Below are 15534 nucleotides of genomic sequence, written 5' to 3'. Positions count from 1 at the left end.
AGGCCAAATAGCAGCGCAAGTCCCACTAGAAATAATGCATCCACTCTTTCATTTTATCTTCGTTGTTAGCATTTCTGCCTGATTTAAGTTGGTGTAAAGATAGCTGTGGGTATTCCCTGCCTGAGAACTCTAATCATAATCTTTATTGAATATTTACCATTTCTTATTTGATTCGTCTTCTCTTGATCCATTGTTTCACAATTAAAAAGTTCTGCTGCTATTTTGATCTTGTATGAAGTCTCTGTAGTTCCAGATACCTTGTCACTGGGCTTCCCTTATGTCTTGTGGGGGGCATATGAGCACTGGATTGAAAGGCTGAGGCATTCTGATAACTCATTACACCTAGTGGTGTTAATGAAGGAAGGGCTTCCCACAGAATCACCCAGTGCTCTGAGTGAGTTAACCTTGCTACTCAGATACTCAGGACAGAGGGCAGGTAGGGGCACCCTCTGAGCAGTGTCTCTTTTCATAAACCTAGAAGTGGGATTGGGTGAAGGATGTAGGGGGATGAGGCCAGCCACTGGTCCTCAGCAAATATTCTTATTTGTTGAAGAGTGTGGCCTGAGAGAAAACTCCCCCAGATATGATACCTTGAAAAGTTTACAAAGACTGATAGCTATTGCCTAAGCACACAGATTTGTAAGCTAAATACTCTGCTACCATTAGATGTCGACTAATTCCTCTAGAAGGCAATTGAACTAAAGATATAAAAGAAAGAACCATGGTTTATGCTTTGATTCTGAACCATGAGCTGTTGTTTGTAAGGAAATCCTGGTGATGTCCTCAACTAATTGAAGAGCAATATGTGAGTCCTGGTAGGTGAGTCCCCACTATGTGTTCAGCCCTATGCCGGATGTCATGAGTCATGCAGGAACATAAGATGCATTTCCTGCCTCTGGGTGTCTTCTAATCCAGTCTTGATGAGGAAGTAATATAACAAGGACCTGTGAGATATGGTTTTAAATAGTGAGACTGACTCCAGAAGCCAGGACATCAATTTCCAAATAGTGGGAAACCAGCTAAAAGTAATGTGAGAAGGCAGAGACAAGAGGTAGGGCCAGGAGCTCCTCAGAGATAGTAGGTTTTGTACCAGGTTGTCTCCAACTGAGCATAATAGATGAGGTAATTAATATCATACATCATGAGATAATATAGTATAATATGAAAGGTCTTCAAAAAGGTCACTGAAAATACATATTACAAAGAAACTATGCATGAATTCCAAATTTTTTTATACCAAAATAAATTTGTACTTTAATTCCATCTTTTCAGACTTTTTGAAGACCCCTCACATAATATAACAGTGTAAGCATCTTGGAGTCAGGCAGACCAGGATCAAATCCCAGCTCTTCCACATATTAGCTGTGCATGCAACCTTGACTGAGTTGCTTCACTTCTCTTTTGAGCCCCCAATTTCTTCTTATGGAAAATGAAGGTAATAATAACAGCAGAATACATATTTTGGGTTTTGCAAGGATTAAATAAGATAATACACACATAGTGATTGACTTCCAGTAATCCCATTGCATCTTAGCTGTGTGATATCATAATGTTAGTAACAAGCCTAAGGCTAAAGGTTGTAGTAACTATGCATTCGATTAATCATCAATTCACTTTAATAACTATTTATTGAGGGTTTACTTTGGGCCAGATCCTGGGGCTACAGTGATGAGTCAGTAAGGATGAGGGCTCTGTTCTCTCAAGGCTCGTAGCATGAAAGGAGAGGCACATCAATCAGCAGCCACACTAATGGATCCAGGAGAATAAGCGGAGAGAAATGCTTTGAAGAAATGAACTTCAGTTTTGTAAGAGCCAAAAGCAGAACCTGACCCAAACTGGGAGAGCAGGGAAGGCTACCCCCGGGAAGGCTAACCCTGAGATGCAGTCTGAAGAATGGATGGGAGTTTGTAAGGTAAGAGGAGGAGGAGAGGGCAAATGGCAAAGAGATAGAGACAGAGAGAAGAGCAGGTGCAAAGGCAAGATAGTCAAAGGAGGCGGAAGGATAGGAGAATCAAAGCCTGAGTTAGAGATAGGCATCCAGGGCATCAGCAAGGGTCAAGGTCAGGGAATCAGCAAAGGGAGAAGCAAAATTAGAGATGGGGCTGGCAAGGAGGAGATGCGCGAACCATGTGGGATGTTGACTTTAGGGATGTTGATCTTTAATCTTTCAGTAGGAGGTGACATACCAGGCTTCAGCTTTGAGAATGTATGTCATTTGGAGATACCCTCCACAGGTTGTCCTGCCTCCTTCTCTCAGCATATCATCTGAACCACTTACCTGGAGCCAAATTACACTGGATTTTGTAGAAGCTTCTTCTCTGGCTTATGTCTTCTCTTCCCAGGGAGAGTACAAATTCCAGAGGCCAGAAATGTGTGCTCCACGTGACTCACACAGAATCTCGAAAGCACTAGGTGCTTAGATATCTGTATGCTGAGTGTAAGACAGCCTGAATCACATTCCAAAAAGAAAGCCACTAGAATGCACAAACTTTTATGAAATATTGGGTTGTCAGAAAAGTCATGACATATTTCTTCTATGTTTTTCTTTGCAAAAGTGTGCATGACTTTTCTGACAACCCAAAAGTAAGATGTCCACTTTCATTCTAAATGTATGAATTTGTTTGCATATGTTGCATATTATATAAAACAGTACACATGCTTAGAAATATAATTTCCCCCAGTCTTTGAAGAAAAGTTTAGGTCAGGCCAGCAGGTGGCATGATGGTTAGGGTGCTGGATCCCACATGGCTGACTGCACGGTTTGAGTTTATACCAGATGATTGAAAGACACACCAGATGTGAGTGTGTGTGTGTGTGTGCATGCCCCAAATCCTAAGACGTCAATGGAGAAGGGATTGCAGCATGGCCATCCCTCATGGAAGGTGATTTCTCACTTTCCCCTTCTCTCTGTCTTTCTCCAGCTAGTCCATGAACTGTACAGCAGGAAAAAAAAAGAAAGAAAAAGAGAAACTTCAAGTTTAGGTCATGACATAATGATATTCTCTCTTCCCATATGCCTTTGTCATCTGCCTTTATCGTCACTGAAGTCAATTTTGAATCACTTAACTCAGTTCTGTATGGCACATCATCCTTACTTCTAAATTGCTCAAGACACAGAACTTTGAATCCATGTGAGATGCTGTCACTGAAAATTTTATTCGCAATCCCAGGAGGTTTTTTGCATTTGTCTTATGGATGGATATTTAAGATCTCCACAAGGTCACCATTTGGAATATGCTTTTTTTTTTTTTTTAAAAAAAGTGAACTTTAAAAGACTTGCTTAAAATATCTGCAACATTTTCAATGATGAACTCATATCTCCAGAAATAACAACCAAATCTGTGTTAAATATTTTTGCCTCTCTATTTTTTTTCCCCGATATTACCAGGTGATATCTATACGCCTCCCACCCTGTCTCTCTCACCAACTATCATCCATTGAGGTCATATTGGGCTAAACAAAACACTCCTTTCATGTTCAAAATAAAGTAAGCAAAGTGTTAAGAATGAGATGTTTTGTAAGGACTTGTATTCTGTGAAACAGGGCACAAACCCTGGGGCCAGGGGGTGAATCAACTCCATCACTTACTAGCTAAGTAACCATGGGCAAGATGCTCAAAGTCTCTGGACCTCCGTTTCCTCATTTGTACAATGGAAATGATAGTGGCATCTACCTTGTAAGGCTGTTGTTAGGATTATGTGCAATAATGAAAGTAAATTGTTTGGAATAGGCCTAGCACATAAGTACTCCATAGTGTCAACCATTAAAATTTTGGGGGTCTTTTTGGTGGGAGAAGTTCAGTTTTGATTTCCTCCTCCAAGTGGTCTATGACCTTCAACATTTCACAATTTTTGTGATTCTCCACTATAAAAAGACCGTGACAATATTCTTGGGTCTTTATGGTATATTCCAGTTAATGGGATATTTCCCATTCATTGGAAATCCTTCAGAGTATACTGTCGATGCCACACAAGTTATTCCTCAATTTCATTCTATCTCACATTGTTAATGGACAGTTAATGCTTACAGTTAGTGTGTCGATCTTCACAACCAGACTGTAAACTCTTCGGAGACAGAAATTGTACTTAATGCTTCATTACCCTTTGTAGTAATGAGAAAGTCTGTGGATCTAGGTCAACTTGGTTATATTAGTTTTACCTGGGGAAGATTTCTGGGTCTCAGTACTGAAAGTACCTGAGAGTGTGTATTTTTTTTTCTTTTTTTTGAAGAGGTTTTTTGCTATAGGGTACGTGCCCTCACTAGAAAGACAGAGAGAGACAGAAAGACAGAAATCACCTGCCGGGAGGATGGCCACACTGCAATCCCTTCTCCTCCATTCTCCTCTTAGGATCTTGGGCACACATGCACATGCACCCAGCATGAGTTTAAGCCACCAGGTCTGGGACTCAAACCGTGGTTGACTACATGGGAGTCCAGCGACACTATTCTTGGGTCTTTATGGTATATTCCAGTTAATGGGATATTTCCCATTCATTGGAAATCCTTCAGAGTATACTGTCGATGCCACACAAGTTATTCCTCAATTTCATTCTATCTCACATTGTTAATGGACAGTTAATGCTTACAGTTAGTGTGTCGATCTTCACAACCAGACTGTAAACTCTTCGGAGACAGAAATTGTACTTAATGCTTCATTACCCTTTGTAGTAATGAGAAAGTCTGTGGATCTAGGTCAACTTGGTTATATTAGTTTTACCTGGGGAAGATTTCTGGGTCTCAGTACTGAATGAAAGTACCTGAGAGTGTGTATTTTTTTTTCTTTTTTTTGAAGAGGTTTTTTGCTATAGGGTACGTGCCCTCACTAGAAAGACAGAGAGAGACAGAAAGACAGAAATCACCTGCCGGGAGGATGGCCACACTGCAATCCCTTCTCCTCCATTCTCCTCTTAGGATCTTGGGCACACATGCACATGCACCCAGCATGAGTTTAAGCCACCAGGTCTGGGACTCAAACCGTGGTTGACTACATGGGAGTCCAGCGACACAGCCATTATGCTAACTGCTGGTCCCGGGAGTGTGTGTTTCTTAAAATCTCCTGATTTATGTTGCTACTCAGCTAGTTTGGAGAACCATTTTTGTTATGGCAAGTAATCACAAAAAGCTTCCTGCTTGTGATTCTGAGGAGACAAGAACATATGCTACTGCATACAAGGCACTGTGTCGGGTGCCCTCCAGGTATGGGTCTGAAAAGCCCAGCAACCCATTGAAGTAAATACTATCATCCTTATTTTTATGCACGGACAAAATGAGGCACAGAGAGCTTGCGTACCTGGAAGTAACAGCGCTGGTAGGGTTTAATCTCTCTGACTCCAGAACCTGTGCCTTCAAAGCCACCCACGCTGCCTTGATATTGGCAGATTAGGCAATCATGTGATCATCCGGTTAGTAACTCTCCTATTGGTGGGGTGATTACATTGTGCAATATAACCCATCTCTTGAGATCCTTCAGAATTCTTGGTCATTAAGGGTTTTGATTTCTCTGTCCAAAGTTTAACCTCACTACAGGGTTTAACGTACATATGAGCAGAAAAAGCTGGGGCAGTTGGGAGGAGAAAAATCATGACCACACAGTCAGCCTCCTCTGAAAGGGGAGCCAAGGAGACCACCCCACAAATCCCTTTGCAGGGATTATCTCATTGTTTGCAATTTCGATCGCTGTTAACTGATAATCAACCAGTGAAGGCAGTTTGGCTGATGCTCAGAGCTGGCTAGAAAATAGTCATTATTTTAAATGTTTCATTCTAGCCTTCTCAGAGTCCCAAGAAGCATATCCTCGTGCCATAAAAAAATATGTAATACTGCTCCCCTCATCCCTTCCCTCTGTGTCAGGAGAACATGCACAACTTGTAGCAGTGTGGTTTGGAATTCTGCCCTGCATGCGAGCTGCATGGGGCTGCAGGTGCAGAGGGGGCAGCTTCTGAGCCACTGCGTTAGCTTGGGGCCATGGCCTTGCCCTGAACAGTAGGGGACTGGGAAAGCAGATCAATCACCAGTCCGGAGTAAACCTTCTTTTCATTTAACATTGGTCTCAGAGAACTTGAACACACCTTTAGGAGAAATTGCCTCACCCTTCCCCAAGTGATCCTGATGGATACTGACGTTTTTATGATTATTAATAAAAATCTTCAAGACAGAATTTTATGGGCACACAGAGACTCTAAAAAGTCATTCTTTGCTTTGGAAAATTGTATATGTTAAGCATGATGGAGGAAATTTTTAATAAGAATGTTCAAGTGGAAAGTTGGGGTGGAAAAGATAGAATTTGAGGGAACTGCTATGGCTCCTTTTAACATCGAATTTGTTTCCTGCAAAGGCCTTCATAGGATGTGCTTCCTGAAGATAGAGCACTCTAGAAAGTGTCTATGATGTGAATGTCCCAGTGATGGTTTTAGTATAGGTGGGTGGCCAGAGTCTCTTTGGGAAAATGCGTCGCTAAATATTCTTTGGTTTGTTTTTCACCATCTGCTTTGCTTTCTCCTCTTTCCTCTTTTCCTCTCTTCCCAACTTCAATTCTGTCAACATACTTTTTGGAGTTTCATGGATCTAGTCACTGAAACTGTAAAATCAAAGGGACTTAAAAAGAAGCTCCAATTCCTTTTTAACCCCAAAATAAGAACGAATTGAAAAATGAGACAAACATGAGGGGCATGATGAGTTAAACATGGATGCATCCTGTGCGAACAGGAAGGGCAGAGCACCCGACATCTGGTTAAAAGTCAGCTTCGTAATTCATGCAGATATTATGAAGAAAATTCCTTGGTGAAGCCTGGACAAATTCAGCTTCGCTCAATGCAAGAGAATCAATCACATTGTTTCTACACACAGCCCTTCTACAGAAAGCCAGGGTAGCTAGAAGCAAGACTGAGTGCCACCTGTGAAACTCCTCCACTTGTTCATCACCTCTGCCTCCTCCCCATCCCGCTCTCCTCCCAGCTCTGGGACCTTTCTAACATCCTCATTTAAAGTCTAATCCTGGAGAACTTGGTCATTGCCAGCATATAATGACAGGTTGGTTAATTAATGGTATGCATTCAAAAATGGGAATAGGACAAACGAGGCAGCTAATTTTGATAATGAACAGATTCGAAGTCAGCAGATGACAGTGTCCTCTGTAATACAGCAGCCCTGTTTTTGTTTGGATTCTGTGTTAATTTTAGAAACTGTAAAACACAACATGCCAAATTGGTTGATTGAAATAGTGCTACTTCCCAGAGGCTAACAGTCTGCTGTCTCTTGCAAGAGCCTAGAGGTTGCAGAATGAGTGCTTACTCAATTGGAGGCAAAAGCCTCCACACCAACTGGAGAATTGAGACGGCTGTCCTGGCAATTCAGTGACTCAGTTCCTTGGGTGCTTTAGTGTTTCGATGGTACATTCTGTCTGCCTGTGTATTCCTTCATTCTTGTGTTTATGCTGCTATTTATTGTGTGATTGGTTCAGTCCTCTTTGCTAGTTTAGACCGGGACTAAATTTTGATCTGGAATGTTGCCTTTTTAGTCAAACTTACATAGAGTAGTCTCCCTAAAGGCCTGTCGAGGAGCTTGGTCATTTCAAGTAATCTACAAATATTTATTCCTGAAAGGATATTATATTTTTATGGACCTTTAAAAACCAACACGATCTACTTGTTGGTTTTTAAAATGAAAAAAAAAAAGAAGCTACTTGTTGGTTTTTAAAATGAAAAAAAAAAGAAGGAAAAGAAGGAAAGAAGAAAGGAAGAAAAGAAAGAAAGAAGGCAAAAAGAAAGAAAGAAAAAAGAAGAGTGGAGGAAAGAAGCAAGCAAAAAGGGGAAAAAAGGAGGAAAGTAGGGGGCAAAAAGATGAATTGGTTTGTAATTTTAAATTCAGGCAAACTGCGAAGAAACACTTACCCTATTTTTAAAATAATAAATACTAGCTACGAACTTGTTGAATTTTAAATCATATGATAAAGTGGTACTTAAGTAGGCTATACACAATAAAGATAAACATTTTTGCTCTCGTGGGATTTCTATTTAAAAGTAGGAAAGATTATTTTAACAGAGCATCCCATAATAGCAAATACAGTAGCTCACATGAAATTATAAATGTTAATTTTTGAATCACATTTTATAAAAGCTGTTATTGAGCATGGTTATATATGTCGGTTTCTTGTAGAAAGTCTCGCTAAAATTAAACTGTGCACTACTAGTTAATGAATCACAACACTGAGTATAATATAATGGGAATTAAAAGAAGCCTTTGCTTTCGGGGGAGCTTTTGCTTGAGAGAAAAGTCCCTCCAGAATATCAGGAAGATACTTCAGATAAACATTCAGAATTACCTCCTGGCTAAGCAAGAGTGCCAAGAAAAAAAGAAAAATGAAAAAAAAAAAAAATCTGAGCCAAGACCCCCATGGCAAGTGGAAAGGATTTGGAACAGCTCGTACTTTGGGCTTTTAGCTGTTTTGCTGGGTTGTTAGTTATTTCATATGATTTGTTTTATCCAAGAGCAGTTCTGGATTTTCAGGCGTCCTTCCTTATTGCAAAGATAAATAAACAGAAATTCAGACATTCAGGGAGAATTTGACTTTTATTTTCTTCTTCCTTGCTAGAACTTATTTGGACCCCCTCCCCCCTCCTTTTTTAAGCCTTTCCGTTTCATGTTAACTCTAAAGAAGAGAAAGAGGCATAAAACAAACAGCAGTCAGAAGCAACCACCCTTGCACCTTGCGTTAGGGCGTCCTGCGAATGTGTTTAGAAATGAAACCCAACTCTACTTTTGCCTTAATGAGCATTTAGGAGGCCCTACTATCAGGCCATCGATAATGAGAAAGAGGCATGGTTTTGATTTACTATTGTAGTGTAAATAGATTTAGAATCCAGTGAAATTGTTTTGTTCTAATTCCTCTATCCTTTTTTCCTCAGTTCACCGACTTCTCAAAGAAAGACTTTCCCCAAGTAGCTGGCGGTTTCCCAGTATGATAAGGCAAAATAGCGAGAAAGTTTTGTTGTTTTCTTTGTCCTGCCTTTCTCCCACTTCAAGAATCTGAGGCCCCATGGAAATCCTTGGAGTACACTTGGCGAGTATGGACCCTTGTAAATGAAACGCAAATCAAAAGCATCATTTCAACTGGCTCCTTCAGGTTCTTAAGCAGAAGAATGTTCTGATCAGTGAAGCCATTTCAGGGTCCGAAATTAGAAAGTCATAAAAAATATCACACTCTCCCTGGTGGGTAGTGCGTTTAATTGGTTCCGCAGCAGGATTCCAGCTGTAAGTCAGAAATGCTTTCCCTGTAGATCCCTGCTTCGGAAGGACTGTGCACAAACACTACTAAGTAAGAAATCAAGCAAACGGAAACAGGAAAACCAGAGATGAATTCAGATATAAATAGCCTAAGCTAGAAAGAATAATCAAAAGAAAAGAAAAATATATGAACCCCAAATTTCTTTAAACCCTCAAATGTGTGCACACCACACAAGATCAGACAGCAAGATTCTGTGTTTAGATCAGCTTGGACCAGTATCTCTGCTTAGGACTCAAGTTATCCTTCCTATTAAATCTGGCTGCAGGATGTTCTTAGGGAGAAAAAGGACTGTGCTCACACACTCCTGACTGTTTGGGACTTGTCTTAAAGACCGGCCAGAGCCTTGATTTGCAGCCTACTCTTGGCCTCAGCTCAGCATTCCAGTTTTTGTCGGGTTTTGTGCTCCCAGAGTTTGGATGCTGAGTAGTTGGGACGAACTGCATTACACGGCGGGACTGCTTGGCCCATGGAGCCTGATGCTCTGCTGCCACCTTCTGTCCCAGCCGTCACGGCAAGGGGTGACTCTGCTCTGGGATGTCCAGAAAACTCTGGGACTGATCCTTTCTGCTTTTGAGAATCAGGTTCCAGGGAGACTGCATATTCTGGAGGCAGAAATAGCCTCTGTTCCTATCTACCTGTGGGCTCAAGGCCTTGGGTTTTGGCTTTTTGAAATGGCTTCTTCCAGAGCCAACATCAGCTTGATGCTTACTGCATTCGCGTAAGCCTGCCCACTTCTCCCGATTAGATCTCGAAGATTCCATAGGTAGAGGGGTCTGGAAAATGAAGTTGAAGGCAAAGACAGGGCTTTTTGTTTTCAAACGTCAGCACGCTCTTGTCTAAATCATTGCCAAAGACAAATGGGATGAAGCGGAGGAAAGGAAAAGTGAGATTGAATAGCAGGAAAAAAGCCCTGACAGCAAGATCTATGGCTCCGTGGAGAAGTGTCCCAGGGGTGAGCTGTTGGTTGAGATATTTAAAACTTGAGTGGACAAAACATTAGACCTTCACCATGGGGAACAATTATACAGCAAACTCCTGGGACCTGACCCTTGAGAGAACAGAGGTCCTTCCCCACTCTAATTTTTTATGATTTCTCAATTGACTTCCCATTCTATAAAAAGTATTCTGTTGCTGCGGAGGAATCCAACTGCTTTGACATTCAGTTTGAGGTCAGAATGGTTTCAGCATACTTTCATTTTTGTGCAGTATTTAAAATCCCCCTACCTCTGCTTTCTCTGAGCCAAAGAAAAGCAAATTCACATAATTAAGCCTATTAACATGTTTAGGCAGGGAACTGGGAGTCTACCTCAACAACTGGCCAAGACATGGATCTCAGAGCACCTGAGACTTGCTGTCTGGCTTTTGGCAAACACATCCTCCTTCTTTTAAAAAATTATTTCTTTAAAAAATTATTTTATTTAATGTTATTCATCATTATTATTATTTTTTGAAGATTCTTTTTTTTTTTGAGACGTTTTTGCTATAGGGCGCGGGCACTTGCCAGACAGACAGAGAGAGACAGAGAGATAGAAAGTGAGAAATCACCCCCCAGAAGGGATGGCCACTCCGCAATCCCTTCTCCTCCATTCTCCTCTCAGGATCTTGGGCACGCACACACTTGCGCCCGGCGTGAGTTTAAGCCACCAGGTCCGGGACTCGAACCACACTCGGCTACATGGGAGTCCAGCGACATAGCCATTACGCTAACTGCTGTTCCCATCATCATTATTATTTTTTATTTTGACCAGAGAGAGAGCACGCATGAGAGAGAGGGAGAGAGAGAGAGAGAGAGAGAGAGAAAGTGAGAGAGAGAGAGAGAGAGAGAAAGTGAGAAAGCAAGCTGCCAGGTCCGGGACTTGAACTGCAGTCAGCCATGTGGGAGGCCAGTGCCTTAACCACCATGCCACCTGCCAGCCCCAAAACACTTCCTCCTTTGAGTCAGTGGTTTTGGTTTATTTGTCTCACTGGTCAGGATGGTGATATCAGATGCCCACTGGGAACATTGTGGAAAGACTGCAATGGTGGGAGAAACAGCTCCATTTTGTGCTCATTGCCAATCATCCCTTCTTAGTGTGGGTTTTACCCTTCTCAGCTTGCAGGCCTGGGCTAGAACAGCAGAAGGGTAAAGAGAGGTGGGATGCATGGTCATGTGTTTTGCTTGGAGGTTCTCCCTCTCTAGGGTGACTTGGCTCAGACATCCAATTGATAATTATTAGGCTCCTGTTAATTGCCAGGCATTGAGCTGGGAGCTGGTGCATCAAAGTGGAAATGAACAAAGACAGACAAGAAAACAAACAGAGTCCATGAAGATAAATCTCTCAGCGGCTTTTAGCTGTTCTTAGGGTAAAGTATAAAATCCCAGATTCTGGAGAGCCTCACACGTTCTGGGCACCCTCTCCAGGCTCTGGTGTCCCATTAGGCTGGGCCTACTCTTTTAATCCTGGTGAGCTCTCAGCACCTTCCTGGGTGCTCAACCCCAAACGCTACTGGCATTCCTCTTGCCCCTTCACCTAGTCTATGCTTCTTCTCGTCTTCTAGTTCCCAGCTGAAAGGTCACAGACACAGAGATGCCTTTCCAGACCTCTCGGCCTGGGCCAGGTCTCTGGAGTATATGTTCTGCTGGCTCTTGCCCCATGTCTATCATAGGACATGCCATAAGACAACTTGTGAATCCAAGCTCAGTGGTCCACTCTCAACCTTCACCTCGAGAACATGCTCCAGGCAGTCAGCACGTTGCCTGTCTTGTTGGCCTTGGCTTCTCAGGGCCTGCCACCGGGCCTAGCTTGGAGTGTAACTGTTGAGTGGATGAATAAATGACATGTCAAATTAATGAAGTTCCATAGCATCAGTAAGTGTGAGGTGCTGTTGCAGAAGTAGAGATAATGAATTCCACCTAAGGCGTGCTTCCTAAAGGAAGTGACATCTTACATAAAAAGAGGAGCCCTGGGGCCAGCAGGTGGCGTAGTGGTGAAGGTGCTGGACTCCCTCATGGCCACCGCGGTTGAGTCCAGTCCCAGCAGCTTGAAACGCACACTAGGTACCTGTGTTTATGCCCAAAATCCTGAGAGGAGAATGGAGAAGAAGGGATTGTGGCGTGGCCATCCTCCCAGGGAGGTGATTTTTCACTCTCCCTCTCTCTCTCTGTCTCTCTGTTGAACACATGAACCCTATAGCAAAAATCTCTCCAAGAAAAAGAAAAAAAAAAGAGATGCCTTGTTGAGAAAGGTCTGGAGCAGTTTCTACAGGGTACTACCCCATCCTCTCCCACCCACCACCCATTGCCAACCAAGGAATAGAGCTACTTTTAAGTTTCTCAGTATAAAATGTTATTACAGTAAGAAATACCAAAATTTGTAAATGCAAAGTTACCCTCCTTACATGCATCCTGTCTTGCTGAGAATAGACCCTTGTTCCCTTCCTTGCTTCCAGACTTTTTTTTTTTTCATTTTTCTTTTTTTTTTTTTTTAACACTTTCACTTCATGAAATTCTTTTAAATACTTTAAAAATTTTATTCCCAAAGGTAGATGGACATTGTCCTAGGAAGGAGCCTGACTCATTCTTTTTCTTAACTGGGAATCTTGGACAAGTCTGGAGGAGTTTGTAAACCATCAGTAACTTTTGAGGAGGCAATTCTGAGCCCTGGGACACAGGATTTGGTCTGGAGAGACCTTGTTCAGCGGGTGCAGCTGTTATTGGTTCTTGTCACAAGGAAGATCGAAAAACAAGACATCTCAGGAAATCTTAATAATATGGAGAATGTAAATAGTCTGAAAGTATATGTATTCAGTAACTCCCAAATTCAGGGGTTACCCCCCCAGCAACTACACACACACACACACACACACACACACACACACACGCATACACACACACACACACACACACACACACACACACACTAGTACACACTAGCCCAGCTGCTGAGTCTCTTAATTATGAGCAGGCTGGCATGGGACGGGAAGAGTAATAACCAGAATTACATTTGTTGGATGACTGGCATTAGGCTAAGTGCTCTAAGTCTGTTGTTTCAGTCCGTTTTCATGACAACCTTGAGAACTAGATCCTGCTACTGTTGGTGCCGTTTTACAGATGAGGGAACTGAGAGTCACAGAAAGCAAGTGTCTTATCCACGGTCAGCAAAGAAATGAGTATCAGAGCTGAGACTTGAACCCAGAACAGCTAGCACAAAAGCTATTAACTACTAAGTTATTTTGACATCTGACTCAGTTTAAGAATTCAGACTGGAATATGGAATCAGAAGTTCTAGTTCTTTCCCCTCTTAACCACGGGAGCCGAAAATACTTGATTTTCTCTGAGTCTCAGCTTCAACCCTTATAAGTGAAGATAAGTCTCATTGTACAGAGTTGCTGGGATTACTAATTGGAATTTTATGTGAAAGTAATGTGGGGTCTTCACAAAGCTCATGGAAAATGCATGTGATGAAAAAACTAGGCATGAATTTCATTTTTTTAACCAAAATAAACTCATTTTAATTCCATTTTCTATGAATTTTTCCAAGTCCCTTCATGTTCATTCCACTCCAGTACATTCTACCACTCTCATGAGGGCCTCCTCCTCAATTTTACCGTGGCACTTTGCAAGATAGCTTAGGTGCAACCTAAGTTGCCGAACCCCTGAGGAGAATAAACACTGAACAATAGGAATTAGCCACATCAGAGTTGGGTGGGTGGGGGTTGACAGCTAGTCTTTCTATCAGGCTGCCTACTCTAGCCCTCAGTCTCATTGCTCATCCCAGCTGTGTGACGATGATGATGATTATGACTTTTAGATTTTTGCCACAAGGCACATGCGTTCACTGGAGAGAGACAGGAAGAGAGAGAGAGAGAGAGAGAGAGAGAGCGAGCGTTCACTGGAGAGAGACAGAAAGAGAGAGAGAGAGAAAGTGAGAAAGCACTCACCAGGGGTGAGGACCACAGCACAATCCCTTCTTCATCCTCTTCCTGGGATTTTGGGCATGCATGTACATGTGCTGGCATGGATTTTCAAGTCTCTGGGTCCAGAACTCAAACAGTGTACCTGGCCATGTGGGATCCAGCACCTTCACCATCGTACCACCTGCTGCCCCTGTGTGATCATCATTGATGTGGATTTGTGTCCCTAGCAGCCCTTACTGTGACTGCTTTTCTGGCGATTGCTTTTGCCAAGCAACTTGTGCTTAAAATAAGCAGTCAAATAACAGAAACATAAAAATAGCCATCTTTTAAAAATGCTCACCTCTGGGGACCAGCAGGTAGTGTAATGGCTATGTTGCTGAACTTCCATGTAGTCGACCGCGGTTCGTGTCCCAGACCTGGTGGCTTAAAACTCACACCGGGCGCGTGTGCGTGCGTGCCCAGGATCCCAAGAGAATGGAGAAGGGATTGCGGCGTGGCCATCCCCCCTGGGGGGTGATTTCTCGCTTTCTGTCTCTCTGTCTCTCTCTGTCTGTCTGGCAAGTGCATGAGCCCTATAGCAAAAAAATCTCTCTCTCAAAAAAAAAATGCTCACCTCTGTATTTTCTAGATACTTGGTGTTTTGGTTCTTGGCATGTGGGTTATAGTCTTCATATCACACAGAACAGATCTTAAAAATAGCATGCAAACACCATCCTTCCCCCTAAGCATTGTTGAGGAAATTCTTGTTATGAGACATTGGTAGCAGAGTGAATAAGGAAAGAAAAAACTTGAGAAACAAATGAATCAGGTGGTCATTCCTAACCCTAGGACGTTAAAATCAGATTTTTCTCTAGTTTTGGGTTGTTTGAGTTTCAATACCGTACAGGGGAGAGCTGGCTTTGGTTTATAACGTGCCCTGTGAAATATCTATTTTTTTCTTTTGAAAAAACCCAAATACTTGCAGAAAATGTAAATATGCCTCCTCTCTTGCTCCATGGCCTCTTTCCTCCAGCAAACATGTGTGAAATCTCACACGTATTCCTATATACTGAAGACGACTGTCTGACTCAGGATGACAAGGCTGTTCTCCATGTGTCTTTCAGAGGCACCAACCCCCCCAAACCAAATAAGACCAGATGGAAAACCACAAGAGCACCCCCTACTCTTTGCAGTATGTTGTCACCTCATTTGGGTGTGTGTCAAGTGACGGAACTGAGGGGTCAACCCTGTTTCTGAGCCACACTTAGCAAATGGGAGAGCTTTCAACACCCAACCCATCCTGTGTCACCAGCACAATGCTCTTTTGAGCAAGGCCACCTAAAAGCCACTGCTTAGTGCCTTATTTTCTCACTTCC

At 42.4% G+C, this 15534-nt stretch overlaps 1 long non-coding RNA gene across 1 annotated transcript in view; it reads left to right on the top strand.

The window, feature by feature from the left end:
* Positions 1–9028, top strand: part of LOC102472502 (uncharacterized) — a 28998-nt gene extending 19970 nt beyond the window's left edge. Inside the window, exon 3 of the long non-coding RNA XR_001371470.1 lies at positions 8904–9028. This is a non-coding gene — a long non-coding RNA (uncharacterized LOC102472502). The remainder of the gene's footprint in view (positions 1–8903) is intronic.
* Positions 9029–15534: the final 6506 nt, after the last annotated feature.

The sequence above is a fragment of the Tupaia chinensis genome, unplaced genomic scaffold, assembly GCF_000334495.1.
Source record: "Tupaia chinensis unplaced genomic scaffold, TupChi_1.0 Scaffold140534_1, whole genome shotgun sequence".
Classification (NCBI taxonomy): Eukaryota; Metazoa; Chordata; class Mammalia; order Scandentia; family Tupaiidae; genus Tupaia; species Tupaia belangeri.
The sequence above is the reverse complement of the archived record's forward strand: the minus strand, read 5'-3'. Positions and strand labels throughout refer to the sequence as shown.